Raw genomic sequence first — 16,750 nt, forward strand, 5'->3', positions numbered from 1 at the left:
TTTAACTCAATTGTTACATGATTGATTCTTCATTTAGATTAGATATCCTCATTTGTAGCATACTTATAAGTGACTATGGCATTTCTAATATATATTGTTGATTATTACTATTGCTACTCTGTCTTCTATTTCTTCTAATATATATGTATCAGAATATACAGGATCCGGCACTCGAAGTGTAACCAATTAAAAAGGCCATAAATTCAGTTTGGAAAATTACTTTTACTTAATTCAAAGTACAAAATGTGTAAAAATAATACAAAATTCAGAATCAATTCACTTTTGCTCGATATGACCACCTTTTGCCTTGACTTGATGACTTGAGAGAGCGAAGGAGTTGCTTCGTTTGGCCGAAAGCGGTCAATTTCCGAACATTGTATTTTCTGACGAGACGAGAATTGAGCAATTCGTAAACTCTCAAAACGATAGGGTTTACTTGACCGACCGTTCATACGAGAATTTGAGACATCGATTGGCCATCAGGAGGCAGCACCCGCAACAGATAATGGTTTGGGCCGCTGTAACCGCAGATGGGCGCTCTCCAATCGTTTTCATCGAGCCTGGCGTCAAGGTAAATGCGACATATTATCGGGAAAGTATTCTGGAGGTTGCTTTGAAGCCGTGGGCAGACAAACATTTCGGTGGCAGACCATGGACGTTTCAGCAGGACTCGGCACCGTCTCACAAATCTCGAGTGAACCAAGAATGGCTGAAAAACAACGTTCCGAACTTCATCACGTCCACACAATGGCTCTCGAATTCACCAGATGCGAATCCAATGGAATATTCACTTTGGGCCATTTTGGAGAGCAAAGTCCGAACTAAAAGATACCCCAGTCTCGAGGCGCTGAAAAAAGTTATTGTCCGCGAGTGGGCCAAAATACCTGCAAGTCACATTCGGCCAAACGAAGCAACTCCTTCGCTCTCTCAGGGCATCAAGTCAAGGCAAAAGGTGGTCATATCGAGCAAAAGTGAATTGATTCTGAATTTTGTATTATTTTTACACATTTTGTACTTTGAATTAAGTAAAAGTAATTTTCCAAACTGAATTTATGGCCTTTTTAATTGGTTACACTTCGAGTGCCGAACCCTGTAATGATTAACGTAATTATGATTGTACTAGTCGCTCCTCCTAAAGCATATTTTTCATATGGACGGTTTTCTGAAACCCTTTCATCTATGATTTTTACTTCTTCATACGGATTTTTAGGTAACGTTATGTTACTTTTAACTAATTTCTTTTGATTAACTTCAATTTCGTAAGGTATCTGATCGATAGATTTAAAGAATGATTTTGTTCTATAGTTTACGCCTGTCATTTGTGCATACCAAACCTACTTTTACGCCAAAATTTTACAGTCGGAAGTTAATTCCACCATAGCAACCTTGTACGGTGGATTTATAATCACATTATCACAATGAACAATTATATTCCTTGGTTCGTTTGTTATATAAACAACCGTATTTTGATTGTTCATTGGTATTAGCTGAACATAAGTTTCATTTAGCTTTTTCGACAAACATTTTTCCTTTGCAACCTTATGAAGGATGGCAGCCGCAACGCAGTCAACTGTTTTTGTCAGTATAGGTTGATTTACCAGATAGTGGTATGTGATAGATATCACATTGTCTTTCAATAGAAGCTGCTAGCTCCGAAATTGTTTTGTCCTTAGTTTTATTTTGCGTAAATTTTAGTGCTTTCTTTAGATTCTCTTGAATATGATTTAATAGATCGATGTCTTCAATAGGATATATGTTAGATACAATATTTGTTCTCCATACTCCTCTTTTAACCATACAAGTTCCCATGTGATCAAATATTAATCCGCCGTCTGCTACTGGCTTTATATTCAAAGTATTTATTGCATTTGCCAGAGATAATATTGTCATAGTAGCTAGAATAATCTTTTGTATTGTGTCAACTGCTTTATTTCAGGTTTTGACTGTTTATCATAGTCGATATTTTTTCCATATCTAGATTTGATATGCTTCCTACAAAATTTACCGTTGATGATCCTATTTTGCTACTACCTGTAGTTTTTTCGGGATCTTCGGATGAGGACGAATCCTCTTCTCTTCTTACGTCCAAAGCAGCTAACTTGACAGCAGGTCGATCATATTGTCCTTTGTTAGTTTTAACGGTTGCCGATCGAACTTGCCCGTCTTTGGCAATCATTGTTTTAATTATCCTTCCCGTAAGTCAAATGCCTTTTTTCTCTTCGTCGGTAAACACTACAATATCTCCTACTTCTAACGGTTTAGCTCTAGTTTCCCATTTACATCTTTTTCCCAACGTTGGAAGATATTCCTTGATCCATCGATCCCAATGATTTTTGCACATCATTTGGGCAAGGATATCCTTATCCTCTCTTTAATTGCAACTCTCATATTATTTATCCAGAATCTTTGGCGGACTGCCGCGATAACTGTCTCCGTCTTTTTATGGTGATATTTCTCATGGTAAAAACGAAGTATCAGCGTGCTTATATGGTGTTTATAGGATAAAATAATTGGTTTCCTTACCGATATCGGCAAACATGTCGCATTTTCTATTCGTCCTTTAGATACCATAATTCCATTATGAAGTCTTTCAGGATTTAGATTTCTGGTTTCACTTTCTTTATGGACATTTTCACCACGCTCGTGAGTATCCATTTCTTTAGGATATGATTCCCATTGCGCCTTTTGAATAAGGATGTTCTCAGCATAATCTAGATTATCCTTGTTTATATATTTGCTAAATGATTTTTTACCTATTTTCATTCTTAAATAGTCAATATATTTAAAAATTATCGCAACCGATCGCTTTAGTGTCTTCCAATTTGAGCACCAGTTGGTGTGAATTAATCTAAAGGCATTAATACTTTTATCCCGTATAACATGTAACGGTTTAAGTTCTAAGGAGGTTTCCTTAAACTCATTTTATTTAGGCCAGTTTTCCTCTGGTTCGTATAAAAAGTTTGGTCCTTTGAACCAGATAGATTCACGGTTTAAAGTTTTTGTGGCTTCATCTGCTGGGTTATCCTTACTATTAACCCATTTCCATTGGTTAATAAAAGACTTTTCTAGGATTTCCCCAATTCTAAGTGCAACAATTTGTTTATATTTACGATGTTCTGATCTGATCCATGCTAAAACTGTTTTTGAGTCAGACCAGAAAACTGTTCCCTTTATTGGAAGTCGTAACTCGTTCTCAACAGTTTTCGCTAATCGTGTTCCAAGTACCGCAGCTTGTAATTCGAGTCGGGGTATGGAGAGCACTTCTGTAGGAGCAACTCTTGCCTTTGCTGCTACTATGTTTATGTAAACAGTTCCTTCGCATATACTTATGAAGTATATAACTGTTGCGAATGCATTTTCGGAGGCATCCACAAATACGTGTAACTCCTGCTCAGTGGGATTTGGCAACTGACAGTAATAACGCGGTATTCTTAATGATTTTACCTTTTCGAGTCTTGTTAACCAATTTTGCCAGTTTTCTTTGATTTTAACTGGAACTGGTTCGTCCCATCCTATTCCGGTTTTTCAAAGTTCTTGTATTAGAACTCATGATTGGACGGTAATGTTTGACAGTAGACCTAAGGGGTCATAAACGCTCTTACTTTGCGAAAGTAATTGACGTTTAGTAAATTCTTGTTCTTTAGGAATTTTAACCTTGTATCTAAGATAGTCGGTATCTGTTTCCCAAAATACTACTAACACTTTCTCATATGATTCTTCATCATTCCCGAGCAACTTTGTTTTATCGTCTGATTTATTTTCTTTCGGAATATTTTCCAGCAGCCTTTCCGAATTTGAAATAAAGCTGCGTATATTGAAATGCTCATGTCTATGGATTTCAATGACCTCATTTATCACCTTTAATGCTGCTACAATACTCTCAAAGCTATCGAGATAGTCATCCACATAGTGATTCTTTTCTATTGCTCTAACAGCATCTGGTTTTGTCTCTTGAAAAATTCGTGCGTTTGTATTTTTTACAAATTGCGCACATGCTGGTGAGCAAGTAGCCCCAAATGTCATTACTTGCATAACGTATATATGGGGATCAGCTTCAAAGTCTGTTCTAAATAAAAACCTTTGAGCGTTTTGATCCTCTTTTCGTATTCTTACTTGGTGAAACATTTCTTGTATATCACCGGTTATAGCAAAAATACCTTCTCTAAACCTTATTAGTATTCCTAACAAGGAATCAGTTGCATTAGGTCCGGACAATAATTTTGTGTTCAATGATTCTCCGTTTACCTTCGCAGCCGCGTCAAACACCAATATAGGTTTTATTGGTAATTTATTTTGATTCACTACTGTAAAGTGAGGCAGATAAAAAATTTTTTGATTATACTCGCCTGCCTCTGACAGCGTTAGCTTTTGCGCATAAACTTTTTGTACATATTCGTCTATTTTGTTTATGTACCAATTTTTTAACTCAGAATTCTTGAGCATCTTTTTCTCTTGATACTGTAACCTTTTCAGGGCAGCATTAAAACTGTTTGGGAATTGGACATTATCATCCTTCCAAAGTAAGCCTATTTCATAGCTTCCTTCTTTATATTTTATTGTGTCATTCATGATGGAGCTAGCTCTACTAGTTTCTTTCGACACTAATGTCTTCTTCGGCACCATCTTTCTGTTAATAGATTCTACTGTGATAATTTCTTTATTCATCATAACATGATTATTACGATTTGGTTTACCCAGTACCCGTCGATAAAATCCAACCTTGCTCTTTTGTGCAACTGGCTCATTGAATTAGCCGGTTTTAATTTCATCTGAAACTATTAGGTATGAATGTGGCAAACCTAATAGTATCGTCGGAGTAGCATTATTGTCAGCCTGCAAATCAATATCGCTGATGTAAGGATATCTTTGTTTTAGTTCCTTTACCTTGAGCGACTGTGAAGGAAAACTTAATTCCGATACACTCCTGATATGTTTGAGGATGTATGGTTTCTTATCTTTCTCTGATATTTTCACAGATATTTCTACACTTTCCATTTCTTGTTGTAATTCCCCATTTGTCCACGAAAGGGTTAATGGGTTATTTCTTCCTTTTATTTTTTAATTTTGTCCTTATATCGTCACGAATTAGGCTTACCGATGATCCTGGATCAATAAAGACGAAAGTGTGAACCTTATTATTTTTGGTTTCTGAAATAACTGTAATAATTTGGTATAAAATTGAATCTTTTGCCTTCGTATGAAGATTAACTCGGTCCATATTCATGGCGTCATTATTCAAGTTCTTGTGTAGTAATGAATGATGTCTTTTTTGACATTCATTCGTGCCACATTTTTTGAACAATTTACATTCGCTTGCTTTATGATTGTTATACGTACAACAAGCGTAACATAATCTGTATTTGTTCACCAAGGTGTATCTCTGATGAATGTCCATTTCCTTAAATTTGGAACAATCAACTGTTCTATGTTTGTCTTTACATACAAAACATAGAACAGCTCTTTTAACCCGCGAATTTTCGCTATTATTTTTTTTCTTTTCATGAACGAGTATTCGTTCATTACATATTGGCTTCTCACTTTTTTCAGAGAGTAGCATTGTCGCCAATCTTTCATGGGGTTTCAACCAATCGTTGAAATCTTTTAAATTAGGGATGAAAACATCGGGATCACTTAAATCTTTTATATCAGCAATGTATTTCAACCATTGATGATGTAGATTACTCGGCAACTTGGCCACTAAATCACGAATCAATCTCATCTTAAACAGTAGAATGTTATTCTACAGGTTAAAGGCATTAAATTTTTTCATGATATCCTTTCTTCTAAAAGTAGCTGTTCTTGAGATACTTGGATAATAATTTTTAACGCAATTTTTTATATTTCCATGAATTGTTTATTTGCTTGCTATACTACAATTATTACATGTATAAGATAATTCTTAATTATATTTAAGGTTTTAAGTTTTTGAAAATTGTAAGAGTACTACGTGCATCGTCATTCGAATACAGTCTTGTGACGATTGAGGTTTCTGAAACCGAAACGAAAGAATGGTATTTCTGTGTACCTGGAATCATTTTGGTATCCTTATAAACACTACTCCACTCGGTCACACCCCGTTCATATTCTTCTTGTGACACGTAACAAAAAGACATGGTCGTGAGTGCATCTCGACGTCTCTGCTCTGCCCATTTATATAATTGTTTTGCAGTTGTGATTGGGGTTCATGTAGTTTAGCAGGTTGTCTAAATGCAACCATGAGAAGTTGCAAAAAATGCCATTTACAGAGAATTTTTTTCTGTTTTTGTACTGCGAGGCCGACATAAATATTGCTTTTTTAATTTGAATTTTGTCTTTCAAAAATGACATTAAGTGTAAAATAAAAACTTGAACCGCGATTGTATCGTGTTTAAGCACTTCTGAAATCGCAATGAATCCGAAATGTTTAAGCTTTTCTGATTCTCTATAGTAAATTTCAAACGGATGAATAGTTGCTTGATCATTGCTCCAATAGTGGCTTTGAACAGCATCCTGAAGCACAAATGAAAGATTTTCTGAAAAATCACAAATAATTACAATTTCTCCTGTCTTTAAATTAGGTTTTGCCTTTTTAAGAAAATCAGATTTCTGATTTTTAATAATTTAATTTTAATTCTGTTCCCGACGTATGACTTTCCTTATAAGCCCGCCTACGACAGCGATCGCAAATGCTTAACGTGGTATTCAATTTAACCTTGCACTTTTGAGCTCCTAATGTTCCAATTTTTTTTGCTGTGAATTGGAAAAATTTTCCGGAACACACAAAACCAGGGAAGGGTTCACAACACTTTATGAAAACCATATTGTAGTATTGTAACTGTTTCGAAAGAGATTTGTTATAAAGTGATATCTGTTCTACGATGCATAGCTATTTATATGTGAAACAGGTAGAATTTAGGTAAGCAATTCGCCGGTACGTACGTTGGTTGTAAACAGTGAGCAGTCAACTGGCACACCTCTTTGATTCTACATGTGATTATTCGTTTTGACGTAGTTACGTTAGTTCTACTGTTTAAATGATTATCTTTCAACGAGAAATTGAAATTCCGAATATATCTGTAAAATGTTTAAGCTGTAACATCTTCATTTTTCAAAAGGCACGGATGGGATATCTTACATGTCTGTAAGATTTTAAAAGGTTTTAATAAGAGCTTTAAAATAAAAATTATCAAAATAATGGAAACTCTGATTTTTTTAATATAATTTTTTTGGTTCATTTTGAAATTATTGAGAAAAAAATAATTTTGTTTAAGGGTATATTTTTGTAGAACACCCTATTGATTCCCTACAACTTCTTCCTGGACGCCATTTTTGTACAATTAACGGTTTCCGAGTTACAACCATTTTCAAAGGCAATTTTTGTGAAATGCAAAAATACATACACGCTTTTTTAAAATCAGTCGTGAGTCGGATTGACCTCTCCATCGGTTCAAAGCTTATGATTCGTCATACTGAAGACATGTGCAAAGTTTTATCCAAATCGGGGAAGAGTCTGATGATCTGCTAAGCATTTCTGGAATTGCTCAATAGTTTCATGTTAATTTAGCTGACCGATTTTGCCTATAAGCGCGCTAGCCCAAGTAGCACGTTAAGTTACTGTCCTATATTTTTCTACTGATAGTGCAATTTATCAAATTAGTTTATATTACCATTCTAGTTCATTTCCTTAAATTTGGAACAATCAACTGTTCTATGTTTGTCTTTACATACAAAACATAGAACAGCTCTTTTAACCCGCGAATTTTCGCTATTATTTTTTTTCTTTTCATGAACGAGTATTCGTTCATTACATATTGGCTTCTCACTTTTTTCAGAGAGTAGCATTGTCGCCAGTCTTTCATGGGGTTAAAGGCATTAAATTTTTTCATGATATCCTTTCTTCTAAAAGTAGCTGTTCTTGAGATACTTGGATAATAATTTTTAACGCAATTTTTTATATTTCCATGAATTGTTTATTTGCTTGCTATACTACAATTATTACATGTATAAGATAATTCTTAATTATATTTAAGGTTTTAAGTTTTTGAAAATTGTAAGAGTACTACGTGCATCGTCATTCGAATACAGTCTTGTGACGATTGAGGTTTCTGAAACCGAAACGAAAGAATGGTATTTCTGTGTACCTGGAATCATTTTGGTATCCTTATAAACACTACTCCACTCGGTCACACCCCGTTCATATTCTTCTTGTGACACGTAACAAAAAGACATGGTCGTGAGTGCATCTCGACGTCTCTGCTCTGCCCATTTATATAATTGTTTTGCAGTTGTGATTGGGGTTCATGTAGTTTAGCCAGTTGTCTAAATGCAACCATGAGAAGTTGCAAAAAATGCCATTTACAGAGAATTTTTTTCTGTTTTTGTACTGCGAGGCCGACATAAATATTGCTTTTTTAATTTGAATTTTGTCTTTCAAAAATGACATTAAGTGTAAAATAAAAACTTGAACCGCGGTGGTATCGTGTTTAAGCACTTCTGAAATCGCAATGAATCCGAAATGTTTAAGCTTTTCTGATTCTCTATAGTAAATTTCAAACGGATGAATAGTTGCTTGATCATTGCTCCAATAGTGGCTTTGAACAGCATCCTGAAGCACAAATGAAATATTTTCTGAAAAATCACAAATAATTACAATTTCTCCTGTCTTTAAATTAGGTTTTGCCTTTTTAAGAAAATCAGATTTCTGATTTTTAATAATTTAATTTTAATTCTGTTCCCGACGTATGACTTTCCTTATAAGCCCGCCTACGACAGCGATCGCAAATGCTTAACGTGGTATTCAATTTAACCTTGCACTTTTGAGCTCCTAATGTTCCAATTTTTTTTGCTGTGAATTGGAAAAATTTTCCGGAACACACAAAACCAGGGAAGGGTTCACAACACTTTATGAAAACCATATTGTAGTATTGTAACTGTTTCGAAAGAGATTTGTTATAAAGTGATATCTGTTCTACGATGCATAGCTATTTATATGTGAAACAGGTAGAATTTAGGTAAGCAATTCGCCGGTACGTACGTTGGTTGTAAACAGTGAGCAGTCAACTGGCACACCTCTTTGATTCTACATGTGATTTTTCGTTTTGACGTAGTTACGTTAGTTCTACTGTTTAAATGATTATCTTTCAACGAGAAATTGAAATTCCGAATATATCTGTAAAATGTTTAAGCTGTAACATCTTCATTTTTCAAAAGGCACGGATGGGATATCTTACATGTCTGTAAGATTTTAAAAGGTTTTAATAAGAGCTTTAAAATAAAAATTATCAAAATAATGGAAACTCTGATTTTTTTAATATAATTTTTTTGGTTCATTTTAAAATTATTGAGAAAAAAATAATTTTGTTTAAGGGTATATTTTTGTAGAACACCCTATTGATTCCCTACAACTTCTTCCTGGACGCCATTTTTGTACAATTAACGGTTTCCGAGTTACAACCATTTTCAAAGGCAATTTTTGTGAAATGCAAAAATACATACACGCTTTTTAAAAATCAGTCGTGAGTCGGATTGACCTCTCCATCGGTTCAAAGCTTATGATTCGTCATACTGAAGACATGTGCAAAGTTTCATCCAAATCGGGGAAGAGTCTGATGATCTGCTAAGCATTTCTGGAATTGCTCAATAGTTTCATGTTAATTTAGCTGACCGATTTTGCCTATAAGCGCGCTAGCCCAAGTAGCACGTTAAGTTACTGTCCTATATTTTTCTACTGATAGTGCAATTTATCAAATTAGTTTATATTCTAATTCTAATTTACTAGAATTTGTCCACTATATCCTGACCGCTATGGACAAGGGAAATAACATTGAAGCTCTTTATACAGATTTCAGCAAAGCATTCGACATATCTATGCTTATGTTCAAATGAAAATAACTGCAAATTTTTCCGGGTCATCTTTCCAGCTCATCTTATGTATCAAATCGTCAACAAATTGTAAAATTCAAGGGTAGAAAGTCGAACTCCATTCACATCTGTTCTAGGGTTCCCAGGGATCTCTCTAAATTTTAAAAAAGTTTAGAAAATAGTTTTGAAGATTTCTGTTGCATAATACTGCTACATTGATATACTACATTTGAATTTAAGTTAGTAAAAATATATTCAATCATATGTGAGAACTACAAATTTATTTACGATTCTCTATGAAGATTTGATTTTCGGAAAAATATATACCGGTAGTCGTACTTCAGTCAGTCGTACTTGGTTTATTTGGTTACAGACTCTCATGGTTGGCAAACAAGAGAAGTTAACTAGCAAATATAAAGAGGTAGCTTATGAAAAAAAGGAATTTTTTAAACTGACATTTTTACATTAAGCAGCCTACCTCTGGAAGCAGGGGCTTAAGCCGAATGAAAAATGGAATATTCTTATGGTATCTTAGAACCTTTCATTTGAATCTAAGTTTGTGGAAATCGGTTTAGTCATCTACGAGAAAAGTGAGTGACATTATCTCACTTTTCTTTTGCATATCACCCTGGAATACCGGAACAGGAAGTCGGATTCAATTAAAATTCAGAGATTTTGTATAAGACCATAAAGCCTTTCATATGAGGTTAATTTGTGAAAATCGATTCAGCCATCTCCTGGAAAAGTGATTGTTTCGGTGCATTTAAGGAACTTTGAATGAGATCATGAGACCTTTGATTTGAATCTAAGTTTGTGACATTTTTGGTGCATATCACCCTGTAATTCCGAAACCGATGAAATGGAATTGTGAAACTTTGTATGGAACCATGAGATCCTTAATTTGAATTTAAGTTTGTGGAAACCGGTTCTGCCATCGCCGAGAAAAGTGAGTGACATTATTTTCACAATTTTGGTGCATATCACCCTGTCGTTCCGTAACCAGAAGTGGGATCCAAATGAAATTCAGGAACCTCGTATGAGGGCATGAGATCTTTCAGTCATCTCCGAGAAAAGTGAGTGACAATATTTGTCACACACACACAGACATTTGCTCAGTTCGTCAAGTTGAGTCGAATGGTGTATGACATTCGGCCCTTCGGGCCTCGGTTCAAAAGTCGGTTTTTGCAGTGATTGGATAGCCTATTTATATGAGAAAGGCAAAATTGGACCAATTTAATGGCTGTATACAATAAGCATTCAGAAGCTGTCGATTTCACAATGACAAAAATAAACTAATATAATATTTCAATACCCTTCTTCAAGCTAATTATAATCATCTAACTCTTACCAAATTATACATTATTTAGAATAGTTTACTAATTCATTCGTTTTTGTAAATTTGTGTTGTTTTTTGAAATCCGAAAATCCAGAATTTTAACCAAAGGAAAACAAACTAAAAATTACCGAACTATCAGTTAGATCCATTTGGTTTACAGTTTACGGTAGTTGTTTGACAGTTCAGCAATTACTGTTGAAAATTCGATAAAAAATTACCGAGTTCTGCGAAATTTTCTTAGTGTGAATAATAATTTTCATGGTATTCTCGACAAATTAAGTCAATGTTTTATTTGAACATTTAAAACATCTTTCTCTCTATAAATACCTTCTTAGTAACCTCCAAGTTTCATATGTATATGTACTTGTAGCGTACTTCCGTACTTCCTCGTCACATTCGATCTACAATACCTTTGGCTAACATTTTATATAGTTTATTTTACCAAGGCTTTACCATTTTGGCCGTTCATCGGAGAGAAAAACTTATGGAATAATGATTTAGTTAATACAAATGTTGTTGTAAACTTATTTCCATTACCTTGAGTCGACAGTTTTTCCAATTTACATAATAAAATGCACATTGGTTGTATGATTTCCTCAATTCAGATCAATGTTGAGAATACTTATTCCCCCTCACTCTTGTGAATATTTTTGTGAACCTCACTTAGAAATATACTGTACTCATAAAAAAATACCAATTTTTCGTAAAACCCGATCAATTGTCTCTTTCACTTTTCATGTTCGGGGCACTTACTCCACTCTCTCATCCTCAAAATAACCTTATAATCTATTTTGATTTAACTTCCTTTTTGTCAGTGAACTTACTACAGATCTCCTTCATGATTACCCTGAGTACTGTATCTGTGCTTTTCAAAAAATATCGATTCCCACCTTTGGTACATGTGCCAAACTTGCTGGCGATTCGTTTAGTTGTTTTGTAGTTATGCTGAGACTTGAATACACTCACTTTTATAAGCAGACAAAGATTATTTTCTCTTAGTTCTTTGAATTCCTCGTTAAAATGGAACCAGATCTTTTAAAATTATTCAAAGAAAGATACGACCTTGAAATTTTTCCACTCTCTTGTTTTATAAAAAATGGAAGATAAAAATTTATTTTCAAAAACCCCTCCTTCTAGTCTAAATGTCGATGCTCTTCAAATTCCGTCATTGACCCTCTCCCCCCATGTTAAGGACACTTCCTACACACTTTCTCCCCTGAAAATATCCTAATGATCATTTCTGAAGAGCATCTTTGTGCCAAATTTGATAGCAATCCGTTCAGTAGTTCCGGAGTTGGGGTCTGTCCATAAAGACGTCACGCCGTAAGGGGGAGGGGGGTGTTTCATAAAACGTGACCTTTTGTGACAGGGGGAAGGGGGGGAGGTTTTTGGAATGTGACGTCCAATATTTTCAATGAGCGCATTTTTGAAATACCTAATTATATTACTGTTTTGCCCTATTTCCTGAAAAAATTTCCACCATAAACGTTTACATTCTATAGGAAAACGTGTATTTGTTGATGTAAAAGCTTCTTCTTGTAAATTCGTAAATTAATGATGCAGGAAATCATTTCTGTTGTGATCAGCAAAAGTGCACCGAGCGAATAAATTAGCGAAATTAATAAATTTTGCCTAATATGAGTAAAAAAGAAAAACATGCCTTCAAACGGTTTAACTTAAGTTACGCCCTGACTTTCTAGTATTGATAATAATATATCATAAGAATTTCTCTTATCTGATTCTGATGCAGTTTATTCAATTGTACTCCATTTGAAAAAGGGCGGGAGATCAACGATTTCAGACGTAGATCATGTCATGTCTTATCTTGATCATATGTGATTTTCCTTCACCAACATCAAAGCTTATCGAATCATCCAATGATTGAGCTTACATAAATCAAGAATCATTTTAGCTCAAAATCACTACCCATTGTGTGACGGAAGATCAGTACCGATATTGATCGATGTGATTTAAAATTCACTGATCAACTAATCATGAAAAGATTCTCCGCCAGTGATCTCGTTTTGATGAGATTTTGGTTTTTATTTTCTCAGCCCTGTATGCTACACTAAGGAAATATTATTCTTTACCTAAAACAATAATAGATCTGTGTACCCCTAGGAGGAATAAAACAGATGATTTAAATGTTTCATCAATTCCAACGAAATACTTTTGTTAATTTATATAATTGATATTGATAAAATAATTCCGATGATTTTGTAGTTTTAGGGATATTTCTTAATCTACTGACAGCATGTAATGAATCGATTTTTCCCTCATATTTGTATGGTTGGTCATACATATTGAGAATGTAGTGAGATGAATTCTATTTATTTTGAATTCGTGACATGTGACATAGTCTTTGTCTTTTGTGACAATTTGTGACAAAGGGGCGATGGGGAGTCAAAAATCGTCAAAAAAAGCGTGACGTCTTTTATGGACAGCCCCTTGCGCCGTTACAAACATTGCATCTCATTTTTAGAGGGACGTACTACATCCACCCCACACGAATACCCTAAGTTGCGCAAAAAGTATCTATGGTCTTCAAAAAGAATCGATTCTCGTCAAATCAAATAAAATTTTTCATGACCTCTGCAAAAGAAAAGTTGCTACGCTCTCTCCCCCATAAAAATACCCTTACAGCTATCTCTGAAGAGCAAAAAGCAGCTATGCCAAGTGTGATAGCAATCCGTTCGGTAGTGTCGGAGCTATGCCGTTACATCCCCCTTTTTAAATGCACTTGCTACATCCACTCTCGATATCTATCATATCTAAGGTATGGAAAAAGTTTGCATGATCTTCAAAAATTATCGATTCTTGTCATATTTTATGAATTTTTTTTTCATGGCCCCTCCTGTTAATGATACTTGCTACGCATCCTCTCCTATAAAAATACCTTTATGACTACTTCTGAAGAGCAAGAAATAACTGTACCAAATTTTATAGCAATTCGTGCAATAGTTCCAGAGTTATGCCGTTATAAACATTACACTCATTTTTCAGAGGCACTTACTACACCCTCTCCCCACAGAATATCCTTATAATCTTATCTAAGTTGTGCAAAAAATGTCTTCAAAAAGTACCGATTCTCGTCAAATTAGATAATATTTTTAATGACCACCTTTGTTAAGGACACTTGCTACGCTCCCTGCCCCCATGGAAATAATCTTATAAGCATCTCTGAAGAGCAAGAAGTACATGTACCAGGTTCGATAGCAATCTGTTAAGTAGTTTTGAAGTTATGCCATTACAAACATTACACCCCCCTTTTTAAAGGCACTTGCTGCATCCATCCCCCATTAAATTATATCTACGGTATGCAAAATGTTTCTAAGATCTTCAAAAAATATCGGTTTTCATCAAGTTATCCGCAATCCGTTCAGTAATTCCGGAGTTATGCCATTACAAACATTACGCCCCTCTTTTTAATGGCACTTGCTACATCCACCCCCCATATAATCATATCTAATATAGTAGCCTCCTATCATCCGCAATCAGCCTTCTATCGAAATACGAAATAAAGTTCACCCATTGATACAACTTATGACATAAATTAGAGTAAAGAGGGTTGAACGGGCTAATATTGTCATTCTATTATGTGTACTTGGATCACTAAAATTTTCTACGTAATATGGACAAATATTGATAGGTCATATTGGATCTGCTTCGGGATTGTAAGTCTGAATTCAACATAAGACTATATTTGAGTTAATAATCTGTTAACTATTTTTGGGGTTATATACGGAACATAGAACGGCCTTGTTTGACCATAATTGGTCCAAACACCAATCAGTAGAACTTTTTTTTCTGCAAATTCATAGAAGAAGAGGATTTGGGGAAAAACAGAATACAGTTATTGGGGTCATTTTTATTAAAAACAATTCATTTATCGATCTTATGAACATGTCAGGAGTAGCTTCGGATTAGTCGAATCCTTTTTTTTAAGAGTTTCACAGTTAGTCTTCGAAGTAAAATCAGAAAAAAAAGAAATAAAAAGTAAAATCTGAAAAAAAAGGCGGGTGGGTAATGTCAGAGACATAACTGGATTTCGTGAATACGAAAACAAATGACATGTTCCTTAACACTTCCGAATATCAATTAGTTGATCAATTGTATGAATTATGCAAGCATTCCCCTTTTCCACATTTTTCGCAAAAACAAAGAAGGCTTCACTTGATCTCGATTACTGTGAATTTCACACAGCGAAAAGTGCAAAAATCTAACCAAACTGTTCTTGATTTGCACTAAAATGAGGATATTTTCTTTCGATTTGCGAACAACACATCCTAATAGTTCTTCAGAAAACTTTTAGAGCCATTAGAACGGCTGATTTTTTATAATGCTTTCCAACGATGCTTTTTCATCCATCGAAATGACTGGCAGCTGTGACGTAATCGCTCTTGTCGGAAGCGAAACTAGCTTTGCAAACGGCACAAAATACATCTGCTCGCATTGGCGATAGAATCCAAACTGATTAGATTTTTGTTAGGAGCTTTCTTTTACGTGTTTTCGTTTGTAGCTTTTTCACTTATGGGCGGTCCTAACGGCTATAAAAATAGTCGCATACAGAATATTAATGTCGATTATTTTATTTCGCATTTGCATAATTTATTGAAAGAAACTATCAATATGCTGTAGGAATTCGTTTCTAGCATTCAGAAGGGTCAAATTGTGCAGTTCTCTACGAACTCTGAAACATTTTTCGCAAAAACACAGAAGGTTTCACTTGATCTCGATTACTGTGAATTTTACACAGCGAAAAGTGCAAAAATCTAACCAAACTGTTCTTGATTTGCACTAAAATGAGGATATTTCCTTTCGATTTGCGAACAACAAATCCTAATAGTTCTTCAGAAAACTTTTAGAGCCATTAGAACGGCTGATTTTTTATAATGCTCTCCAACGTTGCTTTTTCATCCATCGAAATGACTGGCAGCTGTGACGTAATCGCTCTTGTCGGAAGCGAAACTAGCTGTGCAGGCGACACAAACACATCTGCTCGCAGTGGCGATAGAATCCAAACTGATTCAATTTTTGTTAAGAGATTTCCTTTTATGTGATTTCGTTTGTAGCTTTTTCACTAATGGGCGGTCCTAACGGCTATAAAAATAGCCGCATATAGAATTTTTATATCGATTATTTCATTTCGGTTTTGCATAATTTATTGAAAAAAACTATCAATATGCTGTAGGGATTCATTTCCAGCATTCAGAAGGGTCAAATTGCGTAATTCTCTACGATATTAAACTCGGAACATTTTTCGCAAAAAAAGGTTTCACTTGATCTCGATTACTGTGAATTTCACACAGTGAAAAGTGCACAAATCTAACCAAATTGTTCTTGATTTGCACTAAACTGAGGATAATTACCTGTGATTTGCGAAAAACAAATCCTAATAGTTCTTTAGAAAAATTTTAGAGCCATTAGAACGGCTGATATTGTGTAATGCTCTCCACCGTTGTTTTTTTCCCAATGCTAATGACTGGCAGCTGTGACGTAATCGCTCTTGTCGAAAGCGAAACTAGCTGTGCAGACGACACAAAACACATCTGCTCGCAGTGGCGATAGAATCCA

This window comes from Malaya genurostris, chromosome 3 (genome assembly GCF_030247185.1).
Source record: "Malaya genurostris strain Urasoe2022 chromosome 3, Malgen_1.1, whole genome shotgun sequence".
Lineage (NCBI taxonomy): Eukaryota > Metazoa > Arthropoda > Insecta > Diptera > Culicidae > Malaya > Malaya genurostris.